Here is a 15,960-nt window from a genome sequence, read left to right as displayed (position 1 = left end):
ATTAAAGGATTTATTTGTAATTGATTCATGATATCTACTGTGATATATATGATTGTACAAAATGGATTGTGGGTATTTAAGATGGCGACTCTGTTGTTTATCAGTAGTCTGCGGAAGTGCCAAACTCAAAATGTCACAGACAAATAAAAGAAATCCCTTAACTGAAGCTTTGGAGGTGCAGATTTTCTCTTTTTCAAATATGTTTTGAGAATTCAGCCCCCATTACATCCCCATGAAAAGTCTGGGGATCAATAAAGTCATTAAGATTCATCCCCTGTGGACCATGAATCTCTGAATTCTGTGATAGTTACGCTGATATTTTAGTGGTGGACACTGGCCAGCTCACTATTTCCACCAAGGAGGTTCAAACCTTGTCTATTTGTTTGTTGGTTGGTTTGTTCAGCAGGACTACTGAAAAAAAACTTATGAATTGATTTCCACAAAACTTAAGGATGGTGCATTGGCAAAGACAGAACCCATTTTCTTCCTTCTATCGGCTTTATTTTCACCAATTTCTCAGGCTATAGTGAAGGGATCTTAGTAAAAAAAAATTAAAAAGACAAATTTAGGGGACTGAGTTTGGTGTGCGAAAATCAAATCAGAATCCAGGTGTAGTGTATTTAATTGTAGTCTCATATGGGAGTAGGCTTTTTTCAGCCTCTGTACAGTAACAAATAGGGCTACAAATCAGTAACTACCACCAATGTGTAGCTGATATAATGTGGAGTTTACTTGTATCCTCAATAGTTTTAGAACTACATCCAAACAAATATGATGCTGAATTTAAGGGGACTGTTGGGCCTTTACTGAATGCTGTTATAGTTGTTGCATCTTGGCCCAACAAACACATTGAATCATTTGAAGTAATGCCTCACATATGTGAACACACGCAGCACAGAAAGCCTCTGGCAACATTTTAACACTTAACCACAAACAAATGTTGGACCACAACTTTTATTACAACAGATTTATAACACAAGTTCAGTGAATCTCGAAGTAGTATTTCTCGACAGTGTTGTTGTTGATTTCCTCCACTACCGAGTGAGTGTTGCTCTACTTTTATTTTTGAAGGGACCAACTTCTCTTAATTTTTCCCTCAACTCTCATGTGGACATTTAATCTAATTCTCTCTAAACAATTTGGTGGCAAGAGTTTTTTTTTTCTCCATGCCTGGAGCAGGAGGAGAGAAACCTTGTATTTGCCAAGGCGGTGTGTATTTGTTATCGCTGTTCTACATGCCTGTCACTGAATCCCCTTTTTCCCACACTTGTAACTAACTGTGTGTGCATTGGCGGCGTGTCAGCCGTGTCACAATGCAACTGGAATTAAACCCATTATTGCAAACATGGTTTACAGAGGCAGAGAACGCACATTAGACGCTTCACGATTGATGTCTACAACCGTTGCCCTTTTGTTAACACTGTTAGTCCCTAATCTTTCCTGTGAGTGGCCCCATGTCGAAACACAAACACCAGTAAACATACATCATCTGTTTACATGTGACTATCTGCCCGAAAAGCCCTGTTTTCCCTAAAGTAGATGGGCTCTATCAGTGCTTCTGCTTCTTGTCTGCGACTGTCCACACTCATTGTAAGTTGAGTGCAAGGTCATCAGAGCATGAGAGGTTAAAGGTCGACCACTGGGAGGTGTCTGGGAAAATGAAGGAGTTGTCAAGGAGAAATGGGGATGAGCAACAAGCACCTTTCTTGATTTTTCAGAGAGGATCCAGTCATGACTCATGTCAGGCGGGAGTGTTGTGTGTAATCTGGGTGACGGTGGGAGTTTATGAAGGGGGAGGGTGATGTGTAACGGGAGATATGCAGGGGAGAAATCTGGAAACATGGCAGGTACGGGCCGTGGCCTCCCGCTGACGGTCCTCCACCAGCGCTGCTCTCCTGAGGGTGTCCTCATGCACACTCATATAACACAGCCTTATTAATACGCTGCAGACATTTTACATCCACTTTGTTCTCATCCAGTCTGTGTCGCCTCCTCTCACGTCTGTCATCGTTTGTAAAAGGAGACCTTATAAAAGCTGCTTATTAAAGGCTGACTCAGCTTCTTCCTGCAGATGTGACACCTGGTTCATCAAGAGCCAAAACAAGCCTCATTGTTTCCATTAAGGGCTGCAGTGATTTAGTGTGTGTGTGTGTGTCTACCTGCCCACACATGTGACTCTGCTCTTACCTGTGCTGTTTGTCAGTGGCATCAGCCTCTATAGCTGGTAATTAGCCCTGAAGGCCTCCTCCTCGTTGTCTGCGTGTTTGTTTACGGCGGTAAGAAGCAGATTCCCTCCTGAGAGTCTGAGGCGTCGCGCAGAAGAAGGGTGCACGAGAGACGGGAGCAGGCGGTGTCAAATGAAAGAAGATGGGAAATTCCTGAGTCACCAGAATCATGCGGTTGGCTGGGGGGGTTGAAAGACAGACAGATTTGTAAGGATCAAGGTGCCGTGATCAAACTGGCGGGTGTCGTCTTAAAAGCGGATGGTTTTTTTTTTAACCATGTTTATCACTAAACAGTCAAGAGTCATTGAAATGTTTGAAACAGACATGGGGGGTGTTGTTTTAAAGCAGAGACAGCAGAGACAAAAAAAATGAAGCTGTTGGTATTTAGGCCAATATTACACGAAATGTTGGGCCAACAACAAAATGATATTAATTTGATCAAGCATTTCTAAAGAGAATAACTACAATTTATTTTTATACATTACTTTATTTACCAATGAATCCCAGAAATCTGGTTTTCCTGGGACAATCGCGAAAAATAAATTTGCCAAAAGGGTTGAGATTAATTCAATTTAATTTGTTTCATAACATTTATTCAATCACTCTTCAATCGACTTTTTCCTGTTTTGTTTCAAGATGTTCTAATAAAGTTCCCACACAAGGGAGAACTTTGCTGGAATTATCCCACCCCAGGCCCATTTTCACATCAAATATCTGTTTCTCACGCAAACATGATGAATAGGTTCTTTAAAGCCGGACAACACAACACTATCTGTAGACACATGAACAGTCCTTTATGTTCAGATTCATTTTTAGCTTTGCATGTAAGGAATATTGTCCCTCCTGTCCCACATAGTTACAGCTGGTAGTTAACCTCGTGGTGAGCAGCTCAACCCCCCCTCCTGCCGCTCCTCCAATCTGTCGAGTGTGTGATTGTGTGTGTGTCTGCGACTTTGTCAATATCACCCACGAGGGTTCCCCTGCCACCCTGCTGATGGGGATTAAACTTTCATGATCATGTTTATTAATGACCGGCAGGCACCAGGGATTCCAGGCTGCCACAGACGTGCACTCACACACACACACACACACACACACACACACTCAAATGCATGCATGCAAACTGCACAAATATACACAAATAAGAAAATACACATTTTCTCCTTTTTAAACCCCACACATGCTCATACACATTTGCACATCCTCTCTCTGTCCTCTCTCTCTCTCTCTTACACACACACACACACACACACACACACACACACACACAAAAAGTCTACAGTGCCTTCATGAAACACAATCGTGAATTAATTTCCCTCATCTGCCTTCATGTTTGATTCGGGAGCAAGGACTGAAGGGAGAGTGAGGGACAGTCTGTGTGTGTGTGTGTGTGTGTGTGTGTGTGTGTGTGTGTGTGTGTGTGTGTGTGTGTCTGTGTGTGTGTGTGTGTCTGTGTGTGTGTGTGTCTGTGTGTGTGTGTGTGTGTTTCTAACTAAGGATCCAAAAGCCTGTTAAATAGAAAAGGAACAGATTTCCTGTCCCCGTGTCTCTCTGGACCACCGCTCTGAACTCTCCCAGGGGTTGCGGAGATGGACTGAGGACCTCGCTGTGAACATCTGCGACAGCAGCAGAGAACTGCAGTGTGACAGGGCCCATACACGCAGCAGATGTCACACCAGTGTGTGTGTGAGCGAGAGAATGTGTGTATGTGTTTCTGTAATCGAGGTTGAGAAGTTCATGACCTAGAGAAGATATAGAGGAGAAGCTCACACACTCTTCCCTCCTGTCCCACTATTCATGTAGCTGATACTTCCCGGTTAATTCTGCAGTAGTAATTTAAATGTAGATAATTATTGTTCTATATTAAAGATAATGTCACATTTTTATGTATCATCAGAAGAAATGTTACTTTAATTTGCGCGGCTACAGTTCTAACCTTTTGTTTTTCCTTCCTCATCTCTTTTTCCCCTCCTTTTTAACTCAGACTCCATTTCCCTTCCTCTCATGTGATATTATAACTGAACATGCTTTGTCCGACAGCCTCCGCAAATGAAATGACAAATGAGTGATGAGCAGAGAGGCGCTGATGCTGCACTCACATCCTCCACATCAACGCTTCCTGGTTGACTTTCTCCTATCCCAGTCTTTCCTTCCCCCACGCACTTTTCCCTCATTATTCTCTCACTCCTCTCCCCCCTGCCTCACCCCTCTTCTTCTCTGTCTCTTATTCTCTGCTCTCCATCCACTCTGGTCGCTCCCCAGTGAAGCGTGTCACAGTCTGGTCAGATTCCCTGGCAACTGAGCCCCTTGGTGGGATCTGCTGCCTGGATCATAAAACAGACTAAAATACAGTTCTAAAGCAAAAGGGTTATATTTAGCTTTAATTTCCATCATGTCCAGAGAGGCTAAAGAGCAATAAATTACCCTTCACATTCAGGGAATTCCCCTCTATTGAATTTCCTCACTGGTTACTGGTTAATAGGTTCCATCATCTGTTCAGATGAAAACATTTAAATAGATTTTCACCATCTGCCATTTTACACCTTTGCCTTTTCTATGTTGTGTGTAAAGATCATAGACATAAAGACGGATGACATGACAGCTCCCAAAAAGTGAAGCCAAAGCGTCTTCATAGTTAAGTGGTGGTTAGCTGCAGTATAGGTCATTAACCCTGCCTCCTCCATGTTAGCGAGTCGGACATGGGCCAAAACTTAAAAGTACATCTCATTCATGGTTTCTGGCAATTTAGTTAGTTCTTACCACGTTGGTGCTTGTTTTTTCTTTTAAGTTTGGTTTTAATTAGCTATTTGATAAAAACGGGGTGTAACGTCATGATTGACAGGTGAGATTGACTCACGGTTGTTCAAGCATGTGTCAGGGGGCTCTCACTTCCAGCTCCATTACCTGATCGATACTGCACCTTTAATGTACATAATAGCGACATTGGTATCTGGGATAGTTTGCCAAACTTTTGGGATGATATTAATATAATAAAACTTTAAAAAATGTTATAGCACTTGCAAAATGCTTTACAAAATACATAGGAGTAACACAGATGGGAGGATTAGAGACGCCTTGTCAATCTTTATATACATGATTAGGATCAAAAAGTGATCACGATGTTTTAGTAGCTGTAAAGAAAAAGTCCCTTTTAATCACCTTTTTATAGGATATCGGAGGATCTGCAAATTGTTTGGTAAAACTTCCTCTGTTTTTTGTTTTCCACTAAATATGTGGACATGTCTGAGGAAGCCAGTTTACCTGAGTGCACAAACAGTTATGTTTTAATGATATCTCATTCCATCTGTATTATAAATAAAGGAAAAGCAGCTTTTCTGCTGCTAAAATGTCACTAGTCTTACTTTGATCTCTCAGCAAGGTGTGTGTTAAAGAGAGAAAATGCCAAAAGTAATGATATCAACACAGAAACAGTGAAAGGTAAAGATTATGCACCATCAGTGTCTTCACAGTATAATTCAGTACAGAATCCCGGTAACAACTGCTAACTGCTATGAAGCTGTAGCATATGTTCAGTTTGGGTCGGAGGAGTGAGGCAACGTTAACATCGGGACATTATGATCCTGTAGCTGAGTCTGAATGTGTCAGTGCTTGAAACAGAAGCTGAATTCAGAACAGGAACCAGTAATGACCTTAGTGAGGAGCGAGAAGACGAGGGTCAGGGACGAGTGTGGGAGTTTTGTCAAGGTGAAGATGGAAGTTGTGACTAATGAGTGAGAGAACAGTCTGCTCCTCCTCCAACCTGTGTGGCCCTCACCCTTTCTCTCTTTTCTTTCTCCCTCCCCTCCTTTTATCCCTCCCCCACCTCTCTCTCCTTCAAACTCTGAGCATTACCTAGGACACCAGGGAGAAAATGAGAAACATGGATCTCGCTTGTTTTGAGTGTAAGAGGAGATAAGCGTGGGTTGGGTCGGTCCATGCCACTCTGGGATGGGATGGGGGGGGGGTAACTGAGATTGGGTCTATTAGGTAAACTGCCAGCGACAGGAAGCGATTTAAGCCTGGGCGGAGAAAAAAAGATGTGGGTAATCTGATGAACTGTCTTTTATACACCAGTTAAAGGATAATTCCACTTTATTACAATCTTCTTTTCATGCCATCAATACACAGCTAAACACTGGAGATGGACAAACTAACATTTCACATGAAACAAATTATACATATGATCAGAATTACAAGGTCACCTACACAGGCAAAGTAACCACCGTACCAATTAGTGGTGTGTGTCGGCTGTAACAGGGTAAATCACTTTTTAACAAGTGCTTTGAGGGTTTTAATACATGGGTTGTGGATTCATTCATTTTTAATTTTCTATAAAAGCCTCATATAGCAGATGTAGCTGCTATTTATATTTGGAACCGTTTCAGGTCAGCAATGACATACGCATCTGTTTTTAAGTACAACCTCGACGAAAACGGATCGAACAAAGATGGTTTTTAAAATAGTGCGATATTTGCATCATGCTTGTTTTTTAAGCAATTTAACTATATTTCATTTTTGTTCAATTCAAATGGCTTTGTGTAATCTGCCAAAGTGTTAACATGGAGCACTACAACCATATAACTTGAGTGGGAACATAACCCCTCGGAGAAACTGCCAAAAGTGCTGCCAGCAACGATCGACGAGTCAGACTTCATCAACATGGATGAATGAATTTGTGAAAAAAACAGAAATCTTTATCAGAGAATTACTTAAAGGTTATAAGTAACTAAAACAGGTCAAGTCAGGTAATGCAGTGGATTTGCAATGAAAATAATGGGACAGATGAACTTACGGGGCGGGGGCGGGGGCTCAGGACAAAATATTAAGCTGCTGGACCCCATTAACCTCCAGTGTTTGTGCAACGTGTGCAGTTTTCAGACAGCGAGGTTATTAAATTAAACACATTAGGAATGTGCAAATCTGAAAATCCTACAACATTAAAACAATGACTTTAAACTAGACATTTTCTTTATTTCTGTTGCACATACCATCGGATGCAGAGTAAAACCTGGAGCTTTCAAGGCCACGTGGGGCTCTGACGCCCTGCAGCAGTTGACAATATTGCCCCGTTGGTAATCCAACCTTAGTAATGTATGAGCCATTTTCATTAAATGATAATTCGCACAGCTAAACAAATTTAAGTATGAAATGAACACTTGGATGAACTCAAATTGCTTCCCATGACCTCCCAGATCACCAGACCTAAACATCATTAAACCTGTCTGGGATGCTCCGTGCTCAGGATTTGTTTATGAAGCCGCCTCTAATGGGAAAACCTCACTTCGTCATAGGCTCTTTGGCATTTCACTTACTTTGTCCATTACCTGTACATGCAAACCACACTCCATGTTGTCTTCTTAGTAACACATTGTATACACACACACACACACACACACACACACACACACACCAACACTTTGTTGTCAAGTCGGACACCCACACAAACACACATACATCACAGCACTCAGGAGAACTAATCTAATTCACAGGCCAAATGAAAAGGGTCTCACATGCACAGATCCATTAGCTATTATTAGCCAAATAAGCTAATAGGTAAACACACACACCAGGGCTGCAGCAGTGTACCCAAACACCGAGGGAGACCTGCTGCTACAAAATGGATATGTGCTGAGTGCTTTGCTTTTGTTCACAGCTCTGCAGGCCCAGATACACACAACAGTCCAGGGTGCACGTCCTCTGAAATGGACCTAAAAAATGAAATGTTAAGCAATCCTTTACTTACTTTACTTAACAACATACCTAACATACTGATTCATATTGTTAAATATAATTGAATTTTGAATGACAAGTGTGTTTGGCAAACATAAGGACAGGGCAGTGCTGCTAAAGTTAGCCTCACGTTTGTTGGCATCTGTCACAGCACAAAACACAGGGTATGCTAGCAGTGGACCCACTTCTAATGCTAACAGATTCATTTTACATTAGAGCAGCTAAACACAAGGAAACCTAGTCTGTATAATTTAGATTTTCCTTTTAACAAAGGCCCCAAAAAAAGACACCTGTCTCCAGACTGGACATCAATCTTATTACAGTCCAATGCACACAGCTTCAAAAAGCTTGACAAACCTGTAATATCTTGTTATGTAGTGATTACTCTAAAGCCTTTTTCAGACAATAACTTAAATGTAAAATTTCTTGGAGTTTGCGTTTCACAGTTGAAGAAAGCAGCCAGACATTGTGTGGATCAGACACGTTCACAACAGGAAACCTTCTAACTTGACATTTTCGTTAGCACTCCTGAAAATGTTTTTATTCATTTTGTTATTTTCACTGTGAGTTTTCCGGACTTTTTCCTGCTGTATTCTCACATGGGCTCACTCGGCCATTTTGTGGACTTTGGGGGCTTTTTTAAAAAGTTCTGGAGCAACTGACTCTGACATTTGCATTCTCACGTACGGCCCCTCAGCACTATTCAAGAAAATATCTGGACTTCAGTTCATGTCTGAAAGGAGTTTATGAATGGACTCGTTTGGCAGAAGGGTTTAGCAAATGGTCAACAAGTATTAAACGTGTACCCAACTGGATCCCTTAATTTAGCAGTATGAATAGTAATTCTACTGCAGTAACCAGATTTCTCTCAGGGATGACGAAATGTGTCCCCGAGGAGACATTCAAATCTGTTTATGAGCCTTCATTGTTGCCATGCAGGCCTCTATGGGACATGTAACCAAACAAGTCCAGACAGTTTGGGGGGGAAAGTATCAGCTTTCCATTAACAGCTCCAGGTCATTTATTTCCAGTTTAAAACTCGAGCTGCCAGATAGAGAACCACCTCGCTTGGGTTTTGGTGCTTTGTGCTCCGCTGCATCGTACTGGTAGGTGATGATTTTGTGGGAAAGACCCAGAGCAGCGTGAGTGTTTCTAATTAACAAAGTGAAATGAGTAGATTTTAACAAGGTCATTTTAACGGCCCTGCGCTGTACTTCCTTCACATGGGTGTGAAAGTGTTTCTCAGTGGGGAGCGGGGAGGTAATGGATGTGTGGGAACGTTTCCTTAGTGGGGCAGCTGAGGTACAATCACGGTCCTGATGGAGCAATAACAACACATTTGTTTCTAACACCTCGACATCGTCCACATTGCAGAACGAGGCAATCGTAGTTTTAATTACTAGTGAAATCGTAGTTGTGCGGTTGAATGTTGTTGCAATTAAAGAATGTGAGTAAAGAATGTAATTAACACATTTGTCATTCACAGCCTTTACCTCTCTGCTCCGGGTTGTTTGTGTCAGATTGGCCTGGCTGGTCTTCAGTTTGTCTGTCACCCTTTTTGAGTTAGAATGAGCAGAATTTATCCCAACACAAATCCGATTACACTTCAGAGTGAACGATTGCATTTGACTCATTGGAATCAGTTCTTACCATTTACTTCACTGAATAGAGCTCTGTGTATGCTTGTTGGCCTGTAGCATGTTCTTCTCATTTGACTCAATTTAAGCTTATGATAACTCAATAAAGTGTCCCTCTGTTTGCTGTGGATTCCCCTCAGCTGGCCTTTGGCTGCAGGGATGTGGTTGTAGTCATTTGACCAGGAGTGAAGAGATTTGAAGGAGCTTAAACTGTCACGCCAGCCCAGAGCTGCAGACTGCTCCCTCATTCTCTTTCAGTGGGAGTCCATAAAAGACAAGGCCTGTCCGGTCCTGATCTTTCTTTCATAAAGTAATCTCCCCACAGTCTCTCAATCATTTATGTCCTTCCCTCTCTCCTGTGGGTTATATTTAGCTACTTACATACATACAGTACTCTTTACTTTGTCATTGTCAAATCTGCCCCATATTCCATTGAAGAAAACATCAAAACTGGTGCGTCTGTTTTATAGGTACATATTTTAGATCGAGGCCTCGTGTCATGCTGACATCATGTTGAGCTGTCCACTACCAGTCCATCAGTCATATTTTCTTCCTCCATGTTTGGACATGGCACGGTGCCTCCATGTGCCAGACTTGACACGACCTGATGGGAAGACAAACATGACTTTTTAGGACAAGCAATTTCCTTGTCAGTCACCGCAGAGTGATTCGCTATTGCAGAGATTTGCAGCCAAATGTGTTTGACTTAATGTAGGTGGTGAGTGTTCCCTGAGAGGAAATTGATAAAAGGTAGGAATTTAGTTCACATAAAACATAAAGGGTAAAAAGGGGATAACAGATTTTTAAAAAACGTGACTCACAGGCTTAGTTTGTAACTTTCTAAAACAGATTTTACTTTTTCATACAGATGCTCTTATGTATAAGCTTACCTGAGTAAGAAAGCATTAGGTTATACTGTGAACTGAATTCACTGCATGGTAAATAAACATATTCGGATGTTGGAATCAAACCGTTTTTTAATGTGACAGTAAGAAAACAAGTTGCTGTTCATGGTTGAATGGATTTTGTGGTATAGTGTAAATTTGCATTTTGTCTTATCTTTTGAGGGTTAATCACTACTTCACAGGCATGTGAGGTTCCACATAACAACAAAACTGCACTGTTGTTGCCTCAATAAATGCACATCCTGGCTCATGCTCTGCATGAAATTCAAAGCTGAAGGTGTGCAAGCACATGTTTATCCGGGAGTAGCTGAATGAGTGCACATGAAGATATTTGTCATTAAAGGCAAAATATCCTGCAGGAGTTTTGTCTAGCAACTACTGTTTTATACAGATTTGCTGCTGTATGTCACTTGAAACAATGACTGGATAATCCTCAATGTTAACATCCGGCAGCTTAGCTTGGTTTTATTTTGTTTAATACAATGTGCGAACTGATTTTGCACAATTTGGAATTTCTCTAAGCGGCTCAGCATAATCTAGAACAATCTTGAACTTGTTTGCCATTTCTTAACAGAAATGACCGTGAAGGCCAAATGGTACCACAATGCTGTGTTGATGATGACTGTTTGATGGGGTCTGAGAGGTGAAGGTATCTGCTCTCTTAAGCCTCTTTTCCTCCAGACAAAAAAAAAAAAAACACTTATATGTGGCATTTGTCTGCAATGGGAATGGATACAATCAGCATTCACTTTCTGGTCAAATTACTCTGCAGTAGAGTTTTCATCGGCTCCAGCTCTGATAGGCAGTGATAGAAACATGGTGGACACACAAATTCTTCTTCTTTTCTGCATTTTAGAATTCAAGACACTGATGCTGTGTGATGTTATGACGCAATTGAACTTCTGGCACATAGACGTTTTTGTATTTATTGACTTTTACATGTGCAACAGTGATTTTTTTCACTGACAAAACAGGAATGTGTCCATTTGACCAGAAAATTCATCAGGAGTTGATTTTGTTGACAGTTGATCTGCTAAAGCAACCACACCTTAAAAAATGAGCTCACTTTTGCCTGCACCAGTAGAGTTTATATTTGATCAGTTCAATAACATTCCCAGATGTACTTCCCACAGGTGCAGCCTCACCTTATAATCCCATTCTCCTCTTTTATCATATCTTGAATCTTTTCTCCAAATGCAGGGACACAAAAACCTAACTCCGCCCCTCATTCTCTCACACCCTTGTGACACCTTCTTCACCTAGAACTCAAGTAATCAACAGCTGAGGCGCATCCATCCCCCGTCCCTGCTCTGTGTTGCTCTCACTCTCGTCTCAGTAATGACATTTCCGTGTGGCAGACGGGCAAGCAGTCAGACGCCCACACGAGGCAACTTGTGCGGAGCAGATCCGTCACATACTGTACATGTGGTTTCCCACACCCTTATATCCACAGAGGTTTAATGTGTCCTTTGATAGCGGCGCAGACAGCTGCCCCATCAAGCATCATTCTGCCCGATCAGCCATCACTTTCAACTCCTGCTGGATTTATCTCATCACACAACGAGACAGTCACTGACATCTCTGTTGAGTCATTTTTACAGATCAAGGAATTCACTTTAAAAGCTTTTCTACTGAATCACAATAAAAGAGTTTATTCAATGCTAATGAACTCATATGTAGAGGTGGATAAATCAGTCACCGTACTGTCCAAGGTCTTGAATGAAACTGGCATGAGATTGGCTGCAGTGACACAGTTCACTCGTTGTCATCATTGATTTTTCATTAGTTCGACCCTTAGGAGTGTGCGAGCTATCACTTGGATCAGACCTGTCGTGTTCGGTTAAAAGCTTTTCTAAAATAGCCAGGCTTTTTCAAATAGCACCTTATCGTCACCCGTGCCCTTCCATTGCCTTTCCCTGCATAAAAATGTCCTTTGTCTATTGTGCGAAGCTGCTGCAGCCTCTTTGTGGTGGTGGAGGACACTTTAATGTTGGTGGCTGTATTTAGAAACAAGAAAGGAGTTGTCTCAGGGTGTGGCATGAGAGTGTCTGATTATAGCCCTCCCTCTGTCTGTCTCACACATGCACAAACACACCTTAAGACAACTCTGTCATTGTGTTTTCCGGACGCTGTCACATAGGAGCCCAACTTCCCGTCCAGACAACCGCAGAGCACCGTCCACACCAGCCCTTTGAAACGACTGTACACGACAATTTTCTCCCGGCCGCAGTGAGCCATGACAGGCTACATGACAAATGAGCTTGGATAATTACATGTGGACACTGAGCAGGCTGGTGCTCCCAGCTCAGCACCTCATACAGTGGTAATAATGGCTGGATCATATTGTACTATGGGCAGCAGTAAGAGAGGTGAGAAAAAAGGCTTAGCAGGTGCATCTGCTGATTCCCTCTTCATCTCTCACTACAGTAACCCACACAGTCTCACACATGCATACAATTGCTATGACCACCCTATTAGAGTGGCCATAGTGGCAGAACCAAGCGGTGACAGTCAGCGTGGTGGGACCGAAGGTGTTGAGAAGGCTCATTTAAGGGACGGAGGAGGTGCTGAAGTGTTGATAAGTGTGTAAAAGTGTGTGAGTCCATATCTTTGTGCGTATTTGTGGAATATTTGTTCAGCGTCAGCACAAAAAAAAACTGAGCTGAGCTCACAGTTTTTCTGCTCCCTGTTGTGTTTTAGAGCAATGAACTGGCAGGACTGACATTTCAGCTCTCCTTGGTTCTTGAGTCTTGTCTTTGCAAGTTCATGGGAAAGGCACAGTCAGTCAGGGCTGTTGTCGTGTGTCAGACCAACAGATGTACAGAAAGGGAAGACGAGTGGCAGGATGTCCGTCAGAGTCAATTATATCTAATGAGATACAGAGTGACCAGAGACTCCTGGTGGCTGCCAGACGACACAGAACCTCAGTGTGGCTTTGAATGTTTCCAGACTGCTGCATTGAACCACATTACATACAGGGCGAGGCTCTGTGGCTCGTCACTCGTACCACTGATGACATTTGCCCCGTGGATCAATTGCAGTGATGGTTCCTCTGGATGATTCACGGCCTCATTCGTACGTATAATCCCCTGACACTCCTGAAGACACATAATTAGATATTTGGATGATATGCCTTGGCGAACTGGAGTTGAGAACTTGCCGAGGGGGAATGAGAGACTGCTCGAAGCACAGACAGATCTCGATCAGCCTGTGATGAAAGGAACAGAGTGTTACAGAATCTGCTGCTACAATGGGCAGCAGGCAGATAGGCATCTCCAATCCAACCCCACTGTAGCAACTGTAAACAACCTGATATGCAGATTGCTGTAGATGGGTCTGGCTAAAGTGCCACATTATGAAACACAAGGTTTTACGAGCATCGCAAATGAGATTGCAGGAAGGAAGGCCTGCTCGTCGCAACTGGGAGTACAGAGACATTCGAATGAGGATGAAAGAGAGAAAATGAAAGAGAGGAATGTGCACTTTTACGTCAGTCCTGGGAACTACAATGATCTGTCTCTTATCTTGCATGCTGGTTGATTGTCTGAGGAGACCAAACCTGTTTCGTATCAGTCTGCATATCAGTGGAGTTCATGTGACAGGCAGGTTTGCTGCTCACCTTGTTCACCGCCAGCCAAAAAGCTGGGAGGGAACCTGAGGGCAGGAAACTGCTCAGGCCAAGGTCTACCAAACAGATTCTCACTGGACTACACACCTAAATATAAAAGTTGATCTTGAAGTATTATTCTGTCTAAGGATATTCTATCATCCTGAATCACTGGTGACATTACAATATCTAGAACATTGTCTTAAGTTTGATTTATTGTTCCCGCACCTGCATGTCTACGGGTGTCTGCTAAGGTCATCTGCCCATGGCTGCAAGAGTCCATGTGGAACATATGGCACAACAAAGGTGTGGACGCATCTGTTAAGCAGACTTGTAAACACGACTGTGCGTGCTTCAGTCTTTGCTCTAATTCTGTGCCTTAAATGTTTTAAATATACTCTTAACTATATAGTATTTCACCACCATTCAATTGGATGACTGACAAGAGAGAGAGTAAATAAAAATGTTAAAATCGAAGCAGCATAGGTAGAGAAATTTTAAAGTTTTAGTCTCTAGTATACTATAACAGAGAATAAGGACCATATTGAAGAAACAATACATGAGATTTTGAGAATAAAATAAAAATATTATAATATTAAGAGATTAAAGTTAGAATTGAGGAGAAAACTGCAATGTTACAAGTAAAAGTAGTTATTTAATGAGAAAAAAGTCACGATATTATGAGAATAAATTTGTCTATCAAAATAGTCGAGAAAATAAAAAAGACACGTTTCGTAATATTATGACTTTATTCTCTTAATATTATGACTTTATTCTCTCAATATTATGACTTTATTTCTCGTAATATTATGACTTCATTCTCTCAATATTATTACTTTATTCTCTCAATATTATTTTATTTCTCGTAATATTATGACTTTACTCTATTTCTTACAATATTATGATTTTAATTTCATGATATTATTGCTTTATTTCTTGTGACATTACAACTCTCAACCAATTCTGGCAATATTATGAATTTATTTCTCATAATATAACAACTCCAAGTGTGATACGCAGTCGTAGTATGCTGCACTCTGATGGCGTCTTTTATTCATTCTCCCCTGCCTCCTAAATGCCCATTATCTTCAGCTCATAAAACAGGCTTTCTGTTCAAAGTAATAAAATAATAACAGAATCAAGCACATGAAATGAAAGGAACGTGTAAAACCGGTGGAAGTGAATTGCCCCTTTAACTACGATGAAGCACATAGATGACCTTTATAGGATGAGGACCCTGGACATAACCCTGAGGGACCTCTTTCAGGTCCACGAACCATGGTTTGGGTACACGTGCTGTACCTGTTTAAACGTATACTTAGATCTACACGTCATTAATCCCTGGAAACACAACCACCTCCACCCCCCTCACTTCTCCTCAGTGTCCGTGGGAAGGAGGAGTTTAACCCCACAGTGTCTGGGAGGAGTCCGCTGCCTCTTGGCGCTTCGTCCCATGAACATTTGATCCGGAGACGAGAGGAACCGTGGAAGTACTCCCTCCAACCAGGTCCCGTGTTCTTTTTACGCTTTCTCTCCAACGCAGCCTCGTTATATTCCGCGGCTGTGAAGAGGGGGACACGTGCTCACTTCCTCCAGTCTGTCGCGGTAAAGGAAACGTCAGCCGGTAAGTTGCGAGCGAACTTGTTCTCCAGTCAAATCGGACTCATCTCCGTGCGCGCTTTGTCCGCTTTGACGCGTAAACGCACCAGCGTGTTCACCTCAAACGCGTCCGGCAAACTAAAGTTGGGAGGATGTTTGTGTAATATCCTGAATTAATCTCACCAGTGTGTGGTCCGTGGTTGTTGTGTGTGTTGTAAATCAGTGTGGGAGCATGTGATAGTCGTCAGTGGGTCCAT

At 42.1% G+C, this 15,960-nt stretch overlaps 1 protein-coding gene across 8 annotated transcripts in view; it reads left to right on the top strand.

Annotated features, from left to right (window-relative positions):
* tiam2a (TIAM Rac1 associated GEF 2a) overlaps positions 1-15,960 on the top strand; it is a 92,258-nt gene that overhangs the window by 4,786 nt on the left and 71,512 nt on the right. For 5 of the 8 annotated variants that reach the window (XM_069536417.1, XM_020084915.2, XM_020084914.2 and 2 more), the window contains exon 1: positions 15,588-15,728. The exons of the other annotated variants lie outside the window; for them this stretch is intronic. The gene's annotated coding sequence lies outside the window, so the exon portion shown is untranslated. Of the gene's footprint in view, positions 1-15,587; positions 15,729-15,960 lie in introns of those variants that run through there. 8 annotated transcript variants of the gene reach the window in all.

Source organism: Paralichthys olivaceus, chromosome 12, assembly GCF_024713975.1.
Source record: "Paralichthys olivaceus isolate ysfri-2021 chromosome 12, ASM2471397v2, whole genome shotgun sequence".
In the NCBI taxonomy this organism is placed as follows: domain Eukaryota; kingdom Metazoa; phylum Chordata; class Actinopteri; order Pleuronectiformes; family Paralichthyidae; genus Paralichthys; species Paralichthys olivaceus.
Note: the sequence above shows the minus strand (reverse complement) of the source record. Positions and strands in the feature narration are given on the sequence as shown.